Here is a 21,764-nt window from a genome sequence, read left to right as displayed (position 1 = left end):
TGTCTATATATGGCAATGGTTTCCTTATGCTGTGCAATTTCATAAAAATGCTCATGAATTATTTGTGACAATTTACGTTGTGTTTTGCCCACATACTATCCATTATATTGTCTGCATAGGGCAATATAAACCACTGCCCAAGAATAGCAACTATATTTGCCCTTTATTTTTATGGTCTTGTCCAATACCTTAATCCTGGACCCAGTAAAAATATGTTGGCATTGCTGGCACATACCACATGGTGTTATCTGACAAGTCAATGTCCTGGTACCAATACATTGCCTTTCCAAAATATTTTTTATGTTACTACCCCTTCGATATACTACAATATGGGTTGGTCCAAAGATGTCCAGCATAACTAAATCCCCTTTTAAAATATTCCAATTTTTGTTTAAAATACCAGTGACCATATAACTGTCTTCACAAAATGTAGTAACAAAGGGACAAAAAGACGTATCACTAGTAAAAGTTAAACTCCTTTCTTTGACATAACTAGATTTATATATTGCTAGACTACTACTGGTTGTAAATTTATGTGATGATTTTTCCTGTGTAACAGGCTGAATGTGGGATGATATTAGACTTGACCCATGTATTAAAGGTACATAAAATCCAGTATTTCGCTTCCTTATAACTTCATCCCTTATACTACGAATCAAAGGTAAGAGATACCCCCCTATCCAAAAACATCTCCCCATTACATCACATCCACCCAAAAAATCATTAAATTCAGAAACCATTCAGTCTGTTTTTACAAGTTGCCCCTTAATGATTCCACGTTTAACATTTGGTGGATGACTACTAGTGTAGTGTAAATAGTTAGAAAATGTGGGCTTTCTATATATTTTGGATTTAATTCCCCCACCTTCTGTCTTGGATAATTTAACATCCAAATACACTATACAATTTGTATCCACTGTGTAAGTGAATTTCAAAAAGCCAGTCATCTGATTAATATATTTACGAATTATCTTATTTCCCCTGGGGGTCCCTTCCAGCAAATAAACAAACCGTCCAGAAAGTGGGCATACATAGAGATATAGGTATGAAATCTGCTAATAAAAAGAAAATAGCTTTCCCACCAGGCCGTAATGATATTGGCATACAGTGGACCACAGACAGAGCCCATGGCCACTACCTGGTTCTGCTTGAAATAATGCCCTTCAAACTTAATGAAGTTGTATCTTAACACTATGTCCATCAGCTGACAATAGCTGTTAATAACATCTTGATTAAATTTCATAACTTCATGGAAAAATTCACCAAACCATTCCATAGCAATCTGATGGGGTATGCAACTGAACAAATCTTTCACATCTTTAGTAAAGAAAATGTCATCATATATAGGTTTTAAACTGTTACACATTGACAAAAAAGTGCCATGGATCCTTGCAAAAGTAAGGAATCTGTGAAACACATTTTTTTTAACTTGTTATCAAGGAATTTTGCTATACAGCTTGTTTTACACCAACCAGAATCAACAATTGGACATGGGGGGTTATTAAGATCCTTATGGATCTTCGGTATACCAAAAATCACTGGGAGCTTAGGAAATTCAATGGTCATGTAATTATATTCAGTGACTGTTATTTGATCTTGTGTCAACATGTCCAACAAATTGTAATCAATTTTCCTATAAGCCACATTTACTTCATTTAAAGAAGCTTCACTATGAGTCTCACTATACAAAACTTGAAACATTCTCTGTACATAATCATCCCATTGTATAACTATCTCAACCCCCTTGTCTGGCTGCATATATCTTATATCATGGTCGGTACACAATTCCTGCAAAATATTGCTTTCCTCAGTTGTCAAATTACTAATAGTGTTGTTATACTTAAAAAATGTCTGATGTCAACCTCAAGGGCACCTTCAAACACTTATAACAAGTCATACAGTTCCGGGTTGTATACACTAGGTATTCTCAGGGCAGGTTCACCATCACTGCGCAGTTGTTTTCTATACATATACTTCAAATTTAAATTACAAACATATAATGTTAAATCACATATAAGTTGAAAAATATCACTACACTTGTTAGGTACAAAATTGTTGCCTCTACTAAAAAGATCAGCATGAGCACATGTAAAAGAAGCACTGCTATAATTATATATCTTAAAGTCCTGCACAGAATTAAAAACAACTTTATATGAGGAAGAAATAGTGTTGATTTTCACTATTTCACAATCAGTCACCTTTGGTTCCTCATGTTGTTCTGGCAATTTCTCTGTCCATTCCATCCTCTCTTGTTCCTCTGTGGATAAAGACTCTGGTACTGTTGCCTCTGATTCCATATTCTCTCAGACCGTCTGACAACTGGTGGGTCTAAAGGGACAGAAGTCTGACTGTTGTTGATTTGTCCATCCTCCATGTCATCAGAATTGTTACTAGTACCATGAGAATAGGAAGTTTGATCAACTGGAGGGGCAAGGTAGGGTGTACCTGAGGCATAGGCCCCCCTATCCCTCTATAATTTTTTGTTATTCTTCTTCATTATTTGAACACATAAAACATCAATATCATTAAAAACACTTTCATATTGTGTTTTATAACCAGCACACAAATTGAAGTGATTTATTTCCCTGTCCACTTCCTTTATTTCACTGTGTAATTTATCTAAAGTCACACAGTTGTGCTTAACCAATTGCATTAATTCACAGTTGTGTTGGTAAAACATGGCCAGCAATTCTTTATGTAAAACAGAGTGTTGCACCAACCCGGTTGGAAATCTCCAGACATGGAGACCTTTAGGTCCAAGTTTAGATTTCAAACATTCAGGAAAGTAAATATTTTCCTGTTCCAATCTATAATATTGAGTTAACTTGTATCTAAAGTCATTTCATTTATTTTCAATTGATGGTGTATTACCTTCAGTGGAACTAGTATTTGGGACATCCCTCTGTAACCATGACTCCAAGGAAAATGATGGTTGTCGACCTGCATTGCTTGTATTAACCAAAGCAGAAACTTTATGAATAGGTTTTGCTGGAGGAATAATTCCACTGTCCATATTAATATCCACATTTCTCAGTATCTGGGGGGTGGTATTGAAATCATGCAATTCCATTCTCTCAACACCCGAAGGCTTAGTAAACACCTGCTGAACAAGAACAGTTAAATTATTAACTGCTTCACAAAGCTGTAAAAATTCAGCTTGTGATAGACCTGAAATGCTCTCCACCATACTGCAAAAACACCAACAGGGAAAAAAAACAAAATTGCACCAACCAGAAGGGCAAAAGTTAGCAGCAAAAGAAGAGAAACACAGGTGCCAAATCCAATAAAATACTGTTTATTTAAGTGCTTTCATCAGATTTAAAATCACCAAACATCTTCAGACACCTTTTAACAAACATGCACAGCCATTTATACCAGTGTCATAACTACCAGCAGCCAATGACATCAAGTAAACACCCCCACATGATTCATTTGAAAATTCAGGAACCTACAAGTTTATAAAATACATGATCATTAAAGAGATATTCACATCACTATTAATGCTGCATTACATCCATCTGCAATTTGGATTTATACATTACACCATGTTTCTAGTAATAAAGAATGTAATTCTATCTGTCATACACTTTTAATTTAAGCAAACTAGAAATGGACACCATCTCATTTCATCCTGGTGGACAACTAGCATTCAAATAAATCTGCCACCATACCTCTTTCTCTTCTAAATATAACTTCCATGGTCCCGCACGAGCTTCACTTTGTGTCTGCTGTAATACTGCAAATTTAAAAGTGTGTTGGGAAAATACCTTTAAGTGTCTATATAAAGCAATGGTTTCCTTATGTTGTGCAATTTCATAAAAATGCTCATAAATTCTTTGTGACCATTTACATTGTGTTTTGCCCACATAGTATCCATTACATTGTGTGCATAGTGTAATATAAATCACTGCCTGAGAATAGCAACAATATTTGCCCTTTCTTTGTATGGTCTTGTCCAATACCTTAATGCTGGACCCAATAAAAATATGTTGGCATTGATGGCACATACCACATGGTGCCATCTGACAAGTCAGTGTCCTGGTACCAATACATTGCCTTTCCAAAATATTTTGTTATGTTACTACCCCTTTGATATACTGCCTTAGGAGTTTGTCCAAAGGTGTCCATCATATCTAAGTCCCCTTTTATAATACTCCATTTTTTGTTTAAAATGCCAGTGACCATATAGCTGTCTTCAAAAAATGTAGTAACAAAGGGACAAAAAGAAGTATCACTAGTAAAAGTTAAACTCCTTTCTTTGCCATAACTAGATTCATATATTGCTAGACTACTACTGGTCGAAAACTCATTTGATGATTCTACCTGTGTAACAGGTTGAATAGGGGATGATATTAGACTTGACCCTTGTATTAAAGGTACATAAAATCCAGTATTTTGGTTCCCTTTAACTTCACCCCTCGTAGTATAAGGGATGAAGATATAAGGAAGCAAAATACTGGATTTTATGTACCTTTAATACAAGGGTCAAGTCTAATATCATACCCCATTCAGCCTGTTACACAAGTAGAATAATCACATGAGTTTTTGACCAGTAGTCTAACAATATATGAATCTAGTTATGGCAAATAAAGTAGTTTAACTTTTACTAGTGATACTTCTTTTTGTCCCTGTGTTACTACAGTTTGTGAAGACAGCTATATGGCCACTGACATTTTAAACAAAAATTGGAGCATTATAAAAGGGGACTTAGATATGCTGGACACCTTTGGATCAACCCTTAAGGTAGTATATCAAAAGGGTAAAAATATTTTGGAAAGGCAATGTATTGGTACCAGGACACTGCCTTGTCAGATGGCACCATGTGGTATGTCCCATCAATACCAACATATTTTTAATGGGTCCAGCATTAAGGTATTGGACAAGACATAAAAATAAAGGGCAGATATAGTTGTTATTCTCAGGCAGTGATTTATATTGCCCTATGCACACAATGTAATGGATACGATGTGGGCAAAACACAACGTAAATTGTCACAAAGAATTTATGAGCATTTTTATGAAATTGCACAACATAAGGAAACCAATGCCTTATATAAACACTTAAAGGTATTTCCCAAACATACTTTTAAATTTGCGGTATTACAACAGATACAAAGTGAAGCTCGTGGGTTACCATGGAAGTTATATTTAGCAGAGAAAGAGGTATGGTGGAAAATATATTTGAATGCTAGTTGTCCACCAGGATTAAATGACATGGTGTCCATTTCTAGTTTGCTTAAATTAAAAATGTATGATAGATAGAAGTACATTGTTTAATCACTAGAAACATAGTGTAATACATAAATCCAAATGGTAGATAGATGTAATGCAACATTAATAGTGATGTGAATGTCTCCTTAAGGAACATGTATTTTTTAAACTTGTAGGTTCCTGAATTTTCAAATGAATCATAAGAGGGTGTTTACTTGATGTCATTGGCTGCTGGTAGTTATGCCACTGGTATAAATGACTGGGCATGTTTGTTAAATGGTATCTGAAGAAGTCTGGTAATTTTTAAACCTGAAGAAAGCACTTACCAATAAATGGTATTTTACTGGATTTAGTACCTGTGGTTCTCTTCCTTTGCTGCTAATTTTTGTTCCTTTGGTTTGTGAAATTTAGTTTTTTCCTAAAGGAAAGTGACCACTTGGACACTGCTTGATAAGTAAAATAAGCGAGCAGAGGTAAGGATGCTGCTTATTTGGTTGTATATTTAATTCAATAAATGTGAAATAAAAGTGAGCAATGGGATGCTGCTTGATAAGTAAAATAAGTGTGCAAAGGTAAGGACACGGCTTATTTGGATAGAGTGAATGAGGTCACTCTGCCCTATTTTACAGTTATATGGATGTTTTTGTTGTGATGATTAAATAATATTGGTAAATAAAGTTATGTTTATGGAAATTTAATAAAGGTCATCAAATGTAATTCGGTGTGATGTGTTTATTGAAAGGGCATGGGTCAATAGCATTATTACAAAGGAAAGAAATTATATTTATTTTGAAATAAGGAGTAATGCATCCTATAGGAAGCATTTATAATAATAGTTACACAATCTGCAGTTTATAATTTTAATTCAAGGGGATTTTTTATCAATAGTATAGGCCCAATGGTTTCCCTTTCTGTAGCCATTTCAATCCATTCATTTCTCCATGGGGAGTGAAGTTTCACCAACCCATTCTTTCCCTAGTGCATTTATCAAGATGTGGGCTGTTCTGCCAATACTACAAACTATTTTGTTCATACTTTCTTGGCAGCTTTTCAGCTCTGCTATAGCTGTCTCTGGAGGTGCATGAGTGCTTCCATGCACATGCAACCTCCCAACCAAACAGCATACATTTTGCACTGTGAGCACACTAGAACTTTTATGTTTTGAGCACTATCCCTGCACTCCTGTAGGTATTGTTAAGTTAGAAAGCCAAGTTGTTTCACTCCTCCAGGTTGAGCAAGTTGACATTATCAGTTCACGCCATCCTCCTGCCCCCAGTTTTTCCAGCTCCTGTGCTACTAGTCAAACATAGGTCATCTAGGGGTACAGTCAGGGCTTTGTCCCTCTGTGCTATGGGGCCAATTCAGATAGAATTTTGAGTTCTTTATTTATATGATATAAATGTATCACAAATTTGAGATGGGTCATCTCTCAGAAGATTCATTTGGGCAAGGTACTAGAGTATCGTCAAATGGAAGTATTAATGAGCATTAATTAACATTATTGACATTTACAGATTTTTAAGTTTATTAAGAAACTATAAGTTGTCATAATGAATAGGTACATTTCACAAAGTTTTTTGCCTGGGGTAACCAGGGAAGAATATTTTGCCTGGGGTAACCAGGAGAGAATATTTTACTGAAACTATAGGCATGGTATAACTGTATGCTATCAAAGAATATGCCAACAGCACATGAATTCCAACAGTTTTAACTGCAGGACTATCAAGATAAGTGCTTAACTTGGAGAAAATAAATGGGTAAGAACACAAATGAATGTCAGATACTTGCATACTGTTACTTGAAAATGTACCTAAGTGGAATGTGTGTGAGTTGTCCAGCAATGACATCAATATGTGACAGGACTGACTTATGTCGATAGATTTCTGCCATTTATCAGTTAACATGCCTCATGTATCTAAAATACCAACAATAGAAAAAACAGCCCAAAGTCTAATTATCCCTATATTCTCACAAGTGGAGCAATAAACCTCACTGATGTATCAATGGTTTCAAGGTAGTAATCACAACAGTAAAATGGCTGCAAGAAGTCAGTAAAAGCTTTAAAACAGCATCAGCAATACATATACTAAGCATTCAGCTATGCGCCCTGTGCATCAGAAAAATACCTCAGTATCTCTGAATCCAACAAATAGAAACAAGGTGATGGCACAGTTATCATCACTTGTACAGGGTGGGGTTTGGGGGTGCAGGAGGTCAAGGCTGAACCAAAAGTAATGAGTGTGTGTCAGTAAGAAAGGCAGGCAGTCAGAAACATGGCTAATTATCAAATGACCACTGAGACAGAAGGTTTACCTTTGAATGACTGAATTGCATTTATGCGAACGATCATTTCAGCAAACCATAATGTCGGACAACATTGAAGGATCAAGTGTCAAAAATGGTTTGCTGGGAAACCATTTCCGACATTTGATCCATGTATTTAAATGGGAAAAAAGCATTTGCTTATTTGCTATTCAAACACATGGTGAATTGGCATTGTGGTTCTTTGCAGCAGTACTTTCAATGTTGTGCACATTGTACATACAGCTTTCAACAAAATAAAGGTAAACCAAGACAGAATGACCTACATTCCTCATAAATCCCACATGCACCTGTTATGTGTTTGTATGTTGGGCACTCAATGTGAAATGTGTGTGTGAGTGTCTGTATGAACACAGCCAAGCTCTGTGCTAGCTCTGTGTCCTGGCATGTCAGACAGGTATGAGCCATACATTGTAGAAGTATTAGTTCATCTTCATCATCCCTGACCTTGAGTACTGGCTCTGCTAGGAGTTGCACTGTCACTTCCATGTCCATGGTTAGATATAGTGGTTCTACCTGAACATGAGCGATGTCTGCTGGACACACTTTCCTCGTGACTACACTGAGGTCCATGATCCCATGGCCTACCATGTCTGGTTGTGGACACATCAACCACTGATGGAGCAGTGGAAGTAGTACCACTATGGTAGCAGGATCAGGCACAAAAATGTTGGCTAATTGTAGATGATGTTGTCGACCTGAGCCATGTGGATGCTATCCCATCCCAACAGACATTCTCTCCAAATGACTGCCTATTCTATCATGTCATTCATCCATTCCATTGAATCAACCACACAGCAAAGGCAGCCACACATGGCAGCCTGTGCCACATCTACAATCTTAACCATGTTCTTAGAGGCCCTAGTGGAACATGCCTGTGCATCCATGATGGCCCTGAATATATGTCAAGTGGCACATAATGACAAACCAGGATCAGGCGAAGGGTAGATATCAAGCCTCCTCTGAACACCCCAAACAGCCCTCCTGCATGGCAGCTCACTCATTCTTTGGCTATGGGTGAGTCAACCAGCTCTGATGCCACAGTAACCACACTACCCTGCTCAAGTGTGTCACCCACCACATGTCCATTATCTGAGGGCTCATTGGAATAGCTGTGCTTAGGCATACTGACTATGTCTGAAGGAAATCTGGGGGGGGGGTGATATTCACAACCTCAGTGTCAGATTTAACCCTCAGGCTGTGCTCCGTTTGGCCACCATCATCATCAGAGCCTACCGATAATCTGACATCAGGTGGTAGGAATCCTACACTTCCACTGTCAGGGTCACCTGTGTTAATAAGCAATAAACACAGGAATGAAATGACTGTTTCATTAATATTAAACCAATATAGATGATAAAAAAGTAATACTAGCCGCACCATCACATATGGTATATCAATACAGGCACTCATTGCACTCTTCTCACACATACAGATAATGATATATCTAAATAATTCTTAGTAATAAGCAAATAAACATTTGTATTCCACTTGCAAATGTCTCCACACTTTGCAGAGAAGATGGTCCTGGAAGAAATGAAGCAAGGAAAGGGCAGCAATTAAGCATCACATTGGGAATAACATGGGGGGGGCAGTGAATACAGAATAACCTATATGTTCTGAGAAATAGCTGAAACTGAAACTTGGCCGAGATGTCCTCCCACACACATTTACTGAACAGCTCTCTTGTATAACACTATCATTATCACACATACATATACAAAAAAATCACTGGACATAGTAGTCAAATTATATATTTTATTCTACAAGCAATTATAAATGTTGCCATATATAAGTTTACCTGGAAGCTGCTGCTGCACAAACATCAAGCACACAGTGTGCAGTTTCCACTGAGCTGTTGGGGTCTCTGACAGTGGAAAGAAACTGCTCATTTGATGTCAGTGGTGGCATGATAGCAGGACCTCCCCCCCATTGCCAGGTATTCTCAGGCAACTGCAGCTGCTCTCCTCCAAGCTGATGAAATTATATCAGTGGCCTGATGCTGCACCTGATCATAATTTCAGCTGTGACTACCAACTGCATTGACATTGTTTACTAACTTGTTCCAAATCTCCTTTCTGTCAGCCATTTCCCCTTTGTCCTTTCTTAAGCAGAAAGGCTCCATGGTGCCTCAGAGCCTGTATTATGACCACAGTTTTCAAGTCACTGAATGGGGGGTTTCATGGGTTTGTAGGCTTGGGTGCAATAATTTGTGGGTTTGGGTGCAATAATCCTATATGACATAAAACAGAGAAGGATAAAACAAATAACTATGACATAAAACAGAGAAGGATAAAACAAATAACTATCACATAAGTAATATAGTTCTTATAAAAAATAATCAGTCCATGTATTGTTTTTTTAACATTAAGGACTTGAAACACATTTAGTACAAATGAATATTAGGTGGTTGTCCCACCTCCACCTCACATAAAAATAAAGGTTTGTACAAACCAAGGAATACCACATAAGTATTGTATATATGTTTCCCACAGAAATACCAGGACATTTACATAATTTCAACAGAAACACAATTGAAATATACTTCTCTTTTTGGACCACAGAATGGGAGGTCCCTCCCCCACCCCACAACACCAAACAAATAAACATTTGTTGGGAAGAAATACCATCAAAGTACTGTATATATGCTTTCCACACAATTATCAGGATGTCTACACATTTTAACAGAAAAGTCAATTTATGAATGACAGTCACTTCTCACTGTGCCCACCACTCCTGTGGAGGTTGCCCTGAGCCATCTCCAAAGTATAACATCAGTGTTAGCGACATATACATTGCATTTCTTTCCAATATCATAGAACAATAAAAAAGCCAATTTTAATAATATAGTTGTGCTGAAAGTATAACCTCTCTGTCGCTGAAATGTAAATGCCTGCCAGAAATGTGTATGCCGAAGTGCGTACAGATAAAAGTTAAATTTTTTCCAGGATATATAAATGCAGTTGTAACATTTTACAAAATTTGGAATGGGCTTGAATAATACAAGCATACCTTAACAAAATTATAAGCCTTCTTTGCAGTAAAACACCTTCAAAGGAATACCATCGTCTGTTTGGTCAAAATACACAAGTCTCCTCACTTTAAAGTTCCCTTGCTACACATTTAACTTTTTATAGTGTAGATTCAGCCCTCTGAGCACTATGAAGGTGCAAATGAGGTGTGAAGTCATTAGAATTGCTAAAAACTAAACTTCTGACTTTGTGTGGCACATGTAAACATAGTGCAGTCTCTACACCATTGGTAGTTGCTGATGGCTTGCAGGTGTGAATGATTAGTGTTAGAGTGAAGGAAAACAACACAGCAATTCAAACAACAACAATACAGTGGGTATGTCAGCGAGGATACATTTACAAAGTGTGGAACTAACATCAGTGAGCTTTTAAATTAAACAAAACACCACACATTTATCATTTTTGTTCACTAATAGCCACAATTTCCTGCCTTTGCTGAAAACTGTTGTTCACTGTCATGCATTTTTATCATACATTTAAAGGAAAATGATGCAACCAAGAATATACAAGTGTATGTCCCATTTATACTGTAGAAGAAATATGAATTGCATGTATGCTGATTATTTGATTGCTGTTGCAAAGCTGTGTCTATGACAAACAAAGATAACATGCTACAACTGTATGTTTTATTATTTCATTACTCTAATTCAAATCCAGAGCTATGTAATTGTTTAACATTTGTTTAATTTTAATTATTTATTTTTTTTTACTTTTTTTTCTCTTTTTAATATTTGGGTGGTATGTGGCTTAGTGCAAACTAAATATAAAAATGAATGTCAGTTACTTCAAGAAGCACACACACTTAGTGGCATTGTGTAGCTGTCAGCAACTTGGATGCTAATGACAGCAGAATTTACACCTCTGACCAAAGTGTGTGCATAACTCAAGGTATAAATACTCTGAGGTACACAACTGGTAAGATACGTAAACTGTGGTTTGAGATCCACAATAGTTATTTTTACTGAGGAGTTAATGAGTACTAAAAGGAGCATATGCTGCCTATTGTTTCTTACATTTGCACATTCTTTACCTTGCACAAATATGGTTGACTACTTAAGGAAAAAAGTGAAAAAAAGTATTTGTTTTGCCTTCCTTCATGCAAACAGGCTAAGTGGCAATACACAGCCATCAGCAGTCTGGGCAATAATGAGTGTAAAAAAATACACTTGCTGTATAGCTTTTCCTGTGACACCAGGTGTAAGTTCTTAGACAGAACCAAGGCGAGCCAGCATTTTTAATCCAGTAAACTCCACTTTTTCATTAAGGGTGTCCCACTGTACCGTTTCACTAAAATTAGAATATAAGATAATTGTACATAACAATAACTATGTATAGCAGGCTGATTAAGCATACACATGGTATCATACCTATTATATCTATAACTGGTGTAGCATGACGATGATGATTCTGTTATTATAAATACTTGGGATGGACTTCATAGTTTACTGATAGTCATCCACACACCCCCCATAACACAAGTATAGCTGTATGCATTGTGTGGTCTGAACTAGAACTCAAAAATGTACTCTCAAAATAATATGAGTACATACATTTCCATAATATAGCCACACATTTCACCTGCATCACACCTGAGAATGCATCAGCCAGGACCTTGTTATGTAACACACATGCATGTTTAATTGAAGTATAGCACCAGTCACTCTTTAAGGTGTGCATTAATAATGTCCATGTTTGGTAACACTTCTTCTGTGACAATGAGAAAAAAGCACCTATGTGGAAATGTACGTCTCCTCAGTTTTACATAGGTTTGAATCCCACATTGTACAAATTGCTTATATCAGTGTGTAAGGCCACATAAAATATGAGTCAAGTCACAAAACTGATCCTCCCCAATTCAGGTCTTAAAAGCCAAGTCATTTAATATATCAGTGTTGACCATTGGACAAACTGTTGTCAGGTATAGCAGCACACATGCCATACATTAATGCCGGCTGTTATATTATCCGTTCTATTTCATAAACTGCCTGCCTCTTTGTCAATGTTTCTCACTTCATAAGATTGTGCAAATGCAGTTTGCATCATTATGTGGGTTTGCACACTGGCTGTAAAATATGATATCAAGAATTGGGGGGAAACACTTTTAGAGTTGTTAGAGGACCTGTTCAGACATGGCAGGGACTGTGAAGGATGGTGCTAATTCATGGCTCAAAGGTGGGGTGTAGAGGAGTTAAGAATATTTGTTGGACTCTATGTAGAGTGCTACAGCAGTAGGCTGCTGCAGGGCGACTATACCAAGTCTCATTATAAGTCTGGGGCATGGAACAGTCTAACCAAGGCTGTCTCCAGTGCAAGTGGCATACCACGCACCAGGGAGCAATGCAGGCAACATCATGATGACCTGATGTGGCACAAGCAGGCACAACTCAACAAGTAGCCTGGATGAGTTTAAGAAAGTTGACATCCCAGAGTTGTGTATGTATGCAGATAAAGCAGCTTTAAATGACAGAGGAAAGTTGCAGATAGCAATGGCTGGCATGCATAATGCTTCCATGTCTCTTTTTCTCTCCTTCTTTATTTTACAGCTGCTCAGGGAAGTTTGGTGAACATGGAGGCACATTCTGAAAGATTATATAGACTCAGAAAGACAAGGGGTATATATACAGCACAAATAAACATGATGGTATTACAGTTATTGCTCTTCCATATAATACTAGCAACTTAAGCATGCAGATCTTAACTGTAAAAGCAAGCATGCATGCTTTATTCTGTAGGTCTCGGTAACTGTGTATTCAGATTTGGTGGGTTCAATTCCCACAAGTAACAAATACATTCAAATTACAAAAATATCATTTTTTAATTTAAATTCCAGCAAAATTGGATTAAATGCTGTGTTGTTAACTTAATTTGCATTATCTTTAAACCATATATACAATATCTGCATATTTCAAGGATTACTTGTTACAATTCACAATCCTATTTTGGATTTGGAAAGCAGTATAGATAATATAATAATAAAAGTATATTTATTGTAATAAAAAATTTAAATATGACATATAATAGTTCTACTCACCCTGCCTCTTATCTCTTTTTTTTTATATGTGAATACACTATTCTAATGTCATACTTTTCTGCCAATAATCAAAATGATTTTTAGCACAGGGAGGTTGGTTAACCACTGCTGGTTAGTCTGCCAACCCTCCACTGGCTGCCAAACCAACACCCATCTGGGATGGAACATGGCAGTACTCCTTCCATAGCCCTTGCACTACCTGGACCATCCACATCAGGTAGCATTGTCTCAGCTGCTGCTGCATTGGTACTCCCCAGGAGTATGGGTGAAGGTGGAGATTACATCACCTACCAGGAGTTGCCAGGGATTGTGTGTAAGGTACTAGAAACTGGCATTAGTGCCCACCTCAGGCATCTGTAGAAGTTGCTTCTTAGAATGCAAAACAACTCTCATGTCAAGCAATCTATAGTGAACTGAGGAAGGGGACAATTGATGACAGTTCTGAGGGTGAGGACTAGATTCTCACTGTTCCCATGCTTAATGGGCATGTGCTTCTGATGTCCCCTACCTATGCCTAATCATGGTGTCTGCCAACCTTTTGTGACCGTCACCATCCCCGTGTCTGTCTTGTTGTCTTGTTTGTCTGCACCTGCTTCCTCACCTACCCTACCTACCTGGGCCTAACATTTATTTATGCCTTCTCCAACATTCCTCTCTTTTTGAAATACAAAACAAATGTGGATCTGTCCCATAAAAAAATGTCCCATACATAGCTTTCCACTTTGCATATGTGTCTTATGTGTCTTCTTGACACACTTGATTTGGCCCAGTTGGCTATACAACATTACTGCATTGCCCCCCCCCCCTGCTTGCTACCCATTTCATCACTTTCCTATCTACCCCATTTTCTCACCTTTAATCTGGTCAAAAAATAGAATCACACATGAAACACGTGGCCAGAAATAGCCCCTAATAAAGCCTTCAGTTTTTCTACTCTGCATTTTCATGGAGTTTGGCATCATACACCAATGCCAAGCAGCAGTGACTGTCTTTTCATATCCTATTGCAAAACCTGGTGAGTTTTTGCCATTGTCCGCAGTAGTCTGCTTAGCTCCACCCAATGTTTCTTAAACTAGCAATGTCTTTTGGATTTTCCTGATTAGGGGTCACCACAGCAGATCACCGGTCTGCAGACTGATTGTCAGTGGGGTTTTTACGGTGTTGAGTTGCCAGTTAAGCTAATGAAACAAATAGTGTTCACAAAAAACATAATTCACATAAATGTATTAGTCACCTTTAAAATAACAAAATAAAACACTAGTAGTCTCTTTTGAACACTGACAAATTTAAGATACATGATCAAATGCATACTTTAATAAACAACTGTAAAAACAGAGGCTATAATCTTAAAAGAATAAAACATATAATGGATAAAGTACTTGACAAGTGTACTTCTGTTTATAAACCTATATTTTCAGTATGTCAGATATGCTGTATGTCCATAAAAACAATAATGGCTATAGATGCACACTTACTTATGATAAACACACTAAAATGATTCAAGGTATTATTAAAAACACTGGTCAGTAATTGAACAAATACTTGAGATTTTACTTGTGATCTACAAAAAAGGAATGAGCTTGAAGAATTACTTATGCTACAAGGAGCAACCTAATACATTTGGTAAAATAACTTCTACAAGGACAGAGACTTTTACATGCCATAATCATGTTCATCATTCCTTTATTTATACTGACTGTTACAAACAACAACCAGTGTCTTTGAATTTGATTATGGTAAAGGCATATGGTAATTGTAATAGTAAAAATGTGATTTATATGTCTAATTGTATGATCTGTCTTGCCTATTACATCGGCAAATCTAATAGAAAATTAAAAGAACGTATTATAGGTTCATAGGTTCATAGGTTCATACTAGGCTATCTGCCCTAGGGCATTTATAAGCCTAGCCAGAATGTGTTTGGCTTTCGCCACCCATTTTAAATTTATTTTGCTATGCCCTTTTTCGAGGTTAGTATACTGTGCCTCTGTCTAACAGTGACACAGAAGTGATACGATCTCCCATCCACTCATCAAGATTCCTCTTGAAGAGAGTCAATGAGGGACCCTGCCTAACCTGGACTGGGATTTTATTCCAGAGTGAAGGGAGCCTCTGGGTTATGAATCTGTCCCTCCAGCATGTCCTATTTATTTCAGTGCTGAGGTTCAAGTCTCTCGAGCCAGATGGGATTTGGATTTTCTGAGGTGCAGCATGTCCATTAATTCCGGGTTGGACATGGCTTTATACGTCAGGCACAGATCGCCTCTGAACAGGTGGTATGCCATGAGTAGAGCTGGAGTTTCTTTAACCGGGCAGCATATGGCATCTGTTTGAGCCTTTTAATCCTCTTGGTGAGGTACTTTTGGGGTCTTTCCAGTTGCTGCAGGTGTCTGGTAAGGTACATCCCAAAAGGGGCATTGTACTCAATTATGGGCCTGATGAGGGATGAGTAAAGAGGCACGATGACCTCCCCTGATCTAGATGTGAATCCCTTCATGATTAGGTGGGCTATATAAAATGTTTTTCTAACCACTTTTGCCACGTGGTTGTCAAATGAGAGATTGCTATCAACTTGGGTCCCCAGGTCCCTAATTACTTCTTCTGTACTTAATGGATTACCACCTATGTGGTAATTTGTGTTTTGCCAAAGGGGATGACTATACACTTTTGGCATTTAGCTTGAGGCCATGGCTCTGGCACCAGTTGTCTGTTTCTATGAGGCCCTTTTGGAGGATGCTTGTGTCGGCTGGAGAGTCGATTATGGCCCAGTTTGCAGTCATCTGCGAACTTGGTCAGCCACAGTCCTTCTGTGTTGGCCTGTACCTCCAAGAAATATATACCGAACAAGAGAGGTCCCAGGACTGAGCCTTGTGGGACACCACTTGTAACTAGTTTGAGTCTGACATGGCTCCAGCAATTCTAACCATGTGGGTTCTGTCCTTGAGCCAGTTTGCAATCCATCTAGTGACATAGGGGTTTATATTTAAGCTGGTGAGCTTATCTATAATGCTCGAGTGGGGTATTGTATCGAAGGCTTTGAGGTCCAGGTAGGCTGTGTGGACCACCTTCCCTCCAATGGCCTTGGTGACTGTTTCAAAGAAATCAACCAGGTTTAAGAGGCAGGATCTGCCCTTAACAAAGCCGAACTGGGTAGGATCCAATGTTTGTAGGTCCCCAATATCTTTATTTATGAGGTCCATGATGATCTTTTTCATAGCTTTGCAGACCAAGCTAGTCAGGCTTATGGGGCGATAGTTTCCAGGATCCGTTGAGGCACCACCTTTATGGAGAGGGACCACTGTTGCTGTACGCCACTCTTTGGGCACATATCCTGTAGTAAGGCTGAGATTGAACAGTAGTTTTATGTTTGGGTTTAGCTCTTCTTGGAGTTCATGTAGGACGCAGCCCGGGACACCATCTGGTCCCATTGATGCTGTGTTTTTTGCTTTGGAGAGGGCGGTTCTTACCTGAGCATCTGAGATGTCAGTGGGGCAGCACTCTGCTGGGATAGATATTTGCCCTTTTGGTGGGGAGGGGTTTTGCTGAACCTGTCAGCTAGGATGTTGGCAATGTCTGTGGGTTCGGTGTATTTTTTGTCATTTTGGACTAATTCTGAGCATATCTGGGAATTACCACCCAGGTTCCTAACATAACTAAAGAAAGCCTTGTGATTATCCTTAGTGTCCTGTGCAATTTTTCTCTCGAAGCTGGCCTTAGGCAATTTTATGTGTGCCCGTAGTTTTTTGCTAATACTGATCAGTGATGCCTTCCCTTTTTGGGATTTTGCTCTATCATTTAGTAGCTTCCTCCTTCTATTGTATAGTTTGTTTATGGCTGGGGTCCACCAGACAGGACGCCTCCCTTTGGAGGATTGGCTCTTGGTTTTATTTGGGATCGCATGATCCATGCATTCCTGAAGGTGTTCATAGAATGCGTTTATATAGGATTCTTTTTCCACAGGCCTACGGGCTTTGAAGGATTCCACCTCAGTTTTGAGGAGTGTGAAATTTGCTTTAGAGAAGTTTTTCACTGTGGTTTTCTGGGCAGGGGGTGGGGTCGGGATGTGAATATCCAGTGAGATTAGTTTATGGTCTGATCTTACCAGTGAGGGATACACTTCTGGTCTGGAGCATAGAGTCCCCATGTTGGTGATGATCAGGTCAAGTATGTTTTCCTCTCTTGTGGGAGTGGTAACAAGTTGTTCCATAGCATTTGAGTTTATAAATTCTAGGAACCTTTGGGCTAGGGTGTTGGAGCTAGAGTAATGCTCCCAGTCTATGTTTGGGTAGTTGAAGTCGCCCAATATAATGGTGTTTGGAGAGACCTTCATATTTTCCAGTGTTCTCAGGAAGGCCGAGTGGGGTTCCTGGGTTTGGGAGGGTGGTCTGTAGCAGGCTATAAACTGGAAGGCAGTTTTACCCACTGTTAGTTGCACATGGATAGTCTCTGATGCTTCGTGCTTTGCCACCAACCTGAAGGTGTGGGTATCTTTGATGAATATCGATACTCCCCCTCCTTTTGTGGTTCAGTCCAAGTTTTGGGGCCGAAAAGCATGGTATGAGGTATAACCTGGTAGTGCTGGGGTGCTCTCGGAAGCCCTGAACCAGGTTTCTATTACTGCACAGATATCGATGTTCTCCATGCTAAGGAGAGTTTCGAGTGCGTGCATCTTGAGGTTTAGACTTCTGGTTAGTAGACACCTGTCTGAAATTTCAAGGAAAGTTCTTACTAATGCCTTGTATAAGCATATATTCCAAACAGATGTTACACATTCTTTTAAGTGTTTAATTTTGCAAGGGGATTTAATAAATACCAGAAAGGAGGAACTTAATTGGATACTGAAGTTCTGAGCTCAACCACCAGGTTTAAATGGAACAGTGAATATTAAACCAATCCTGAAAGAGCTTCATGAAAAAACTTCATTAATATGTTTCTTTAAGCAAAGCATGTGATACTGTGTTTTAAATCATGTGATTAGGTTTTTGTATTTAAATTATCTCATTTATGCTGTGTTCTTAAGCCTGATGAAGCGTTTTTATGAAAGTGTGACTTTTAGCGTTTTATTTTATTTTTTCTTATTTTAAAAGTAAGCAATAAATTTATGTGGATCATGGTTCTTGTGGATGCTTTTTGTTTCATTAATTTATGTGGTCCACTGGTTTATCGAATTACTGTGAGTATTTTTTACATTTTATTTGAGATGCTTCTTAAACTCCCTGCGCAAGATGAACACAGAGTTAAACAAGAGTAAAGGCAGTACTTTGAAACTTGTACTCTGATGGTTCTTTAGACTGCTGAATGTAGCAAAATGCAAATTCCTATATGGAGTGTTGACGTAAATCACTTGACTGGTCATTTCTTTTACAATACCTTCAAGAGTTCAATTCCAGATCCATCTCTCATTATTTCTTAGTGTGATATTATATGTATCTAATACATTTACTCAACCACATATTAATAATTGCCACAGTTATGATTTCTCAAGGAGATATATTGATTACTGTCCAAAAATGAGTATCTGTAGTGACATCCATCCCCACTGCTATTACAGATTTAGCTAACCTTGGTCAGCTTGTCATAAATCTGTTGTCCCTCTCTCAAGCCTTCTCTACCCTTATATCATTCACTTCATGCTACACAGCATGTAATGTTAATAATGACAACAGACCAAAAAAACATTGCTAGGTATATGTTCATCTCTCCCTGTATTCATCCCATCACTCCAACTTCTTTTTTCCTGTGTGTACCTACTAGGTTGATGAATCTGTCTACAGACTGACTTTACTATGCTGATGGATAAAATGAACATGTTACCTTAAGTCAATCAGTGCTCATGTACTGTGGAATGTTTTAAAATCATCTATAGGATCTGTTTGTGACATGTTTGGGTGATGATGGGCAAAATCTTCACCTAATGTGATGTGGAAACTGTCCTTTTTGTGACAAAGCCTACTGCACATACTTTTCAAGATATATGGTCATCCACAACTAGTTAGCATATCTGCTGAGTTAGAATAATCATTTCAAAACATCTATCACCACCAGTCATTTCTAAAAAGCTGTACACACAAAAAAATTGTGATTTGCAGTGAGGCCTGCAAAGTAGCTAATAGTTGTACAACTGTATAGAAGTAGGCGTTAATGATAAAAATAGTGGAAGGCACACAATTTACTATAGTCATCGTTTGTCACATTTGCAGTAATTATCGCATTTACTCAGCTATGCCATCCTGCAACCTTCTGTAAAAAAAAAAAAAAAGTGAATGACATGGATATGAACCCTAGGTTATCTGTGCTCTTACCAGGAGTTTAATGTTCTTACACCTAGTACCACAGGGGAAGCTAGTCAGCAAGTGTATTTTTTCCTTTCAGTCCAGTCCAGAGTGCTGACAGCCTTGCATCACTGCTTAGCCTGCTTACATGAAGGAAGGCAAACCAACATAAATATTTGTATTTTTCCATTTAGGCAGAGAACCACATTTACTTGTCACTTAATGCTACGCAAACAGGGTAGGCAATGGCAACAGTTCTTGATGTCATAACAGTTATGACACAACACATTGAATATAAACTACAGTATAAACAGCAAAGCATCCATCAATTCCTAACTGTCAAGTTCAAGTTGTATTCATGAAATGGGAAACGTGCATGTGCTAATAATTTGCCATTGTTGACATGAATTTCTCCAAAATGTGCTATATAAATTGGTGTTTGGCATGTCTTAATATGGTTATTGGACAGTTATCCTCCATTTCATCAAAAGGCAATCATAAACACAAAAGAAGGGAAGGGACTTCTTCTTCACTGAAGACATAGTTACTCAGAATCACTTGTGCCCTGCAGCAATACACAAGCAAATGATAGTTCAGTAATAGGTCCAGTGTCAACTGCACTACAGAAATAAAGAGTACAACTGCATTGTTAAATTTGTTATGGGTTTATACTGACACTGGCCATTTGTCATGAATGATCAAAACACATTGATATTGTCTGAAAAATCTAGTACTGTGGACATCAGTTCATCAGAATATGAACACACATACATCACCACTTGCAGTACTGCTGTTTCCAAAGTGTGTGTGTGTGTGTGTGTGTGTGTGTGTGTGTGTGTGTGTGTGTGTGTGTGTGTGTGTGTGTGTGTGTGTGTGTGTGTGTGTGTATTACCTAAACAACATACTGAGAACTAGGTGCATGTATGTCTTAGTTCTGCCACATGCATTCATGATAGCTTATTTCACCTAGGTTACCAAGATGTCTTTAAAAGTATTTTTGCACATTACAATCACAAAAGAAAATCTGAAGTCCAGCCTTTGCACACAGGTCTCATAACAGTATATGTTACCTTCAACATTATGATGATGGCATCCTCTACAAAGACAACTATGACAATGATAATATCAGGCCTCTGTGATAGCACAAATGCTAAGTATTGTGTTTTGCAGCTGGACTAACTAGTTAGGTAGGGGCTCGAATTGCACAACAATCGACTTGTGTGTATGCTTTTATGTCTAACTGTGTACATGCATTGTCAGAAGAGCATGCATCTATGTCCTGGTGTCCTCTCTCAAGTCTCTTTGAGAACAAAATTTTATAGTGGTACATGACTACAGAGAAAGTTTGTAAAACCCTCCCGACATCTTCTTCTCATTATACACTGATGATATCATCTGCTATAAAGTATACTCTGACAATATAGAAGTCAGCCTTGTGTAGTGGCACTAGTGTTAAGTACTGTGTTCTTTAGCTTGTGTAACTGGGAAGGTAAGGGTCTTATTCTCACTGAAGTCAACTTGTGTTTGTGTATGTGTATTCTCTTAACTCTTATTCTGCAGACCATTTATGAGCAGCATGTGAGACACTCCTACCAACCTCTTCTTTTTACCAGACACTGATGATGTCATCTTCTGTAAAGTATCCTCTGACAATATGAAAATCAGACTTTGGCTGTGGGGCTATCATTAAGTACTGTGTTATCTAACCCTTGTAACTAGATAGTGATTCTAATCTCAGTGTAGTCAAGTTGTGTGTGTTCAGCTAAATCTCATTCTGGCAACCATTTTTGACCAGCATGTGAAACACACCTACCAACATCTTTTCATCAATAACTGATGATTTCATCTGCTACAAAGTGTTCTCTGACAACATATAAGCCAGACTTGCACCATGGTG

The sequence above is a fragment of the Protopterus annectens genome, chromosome 2.part2 (genome assembly GCF_019279795.1).
Source record: "Protopterus annectens isolate FY-2018-M chromosome 2.part2, PAN1.0, whole genome shotgun sequence".
Classification (NCBI taxonomy): domain Eukaryota; kingdom Metazoa; phylum Chordata; order Ceratodontiformes; family Protopteridae; genus Protopterus; species Protopterus annectens.
This window is presented reverse-complemented; position numbering follows the sequence as displayed.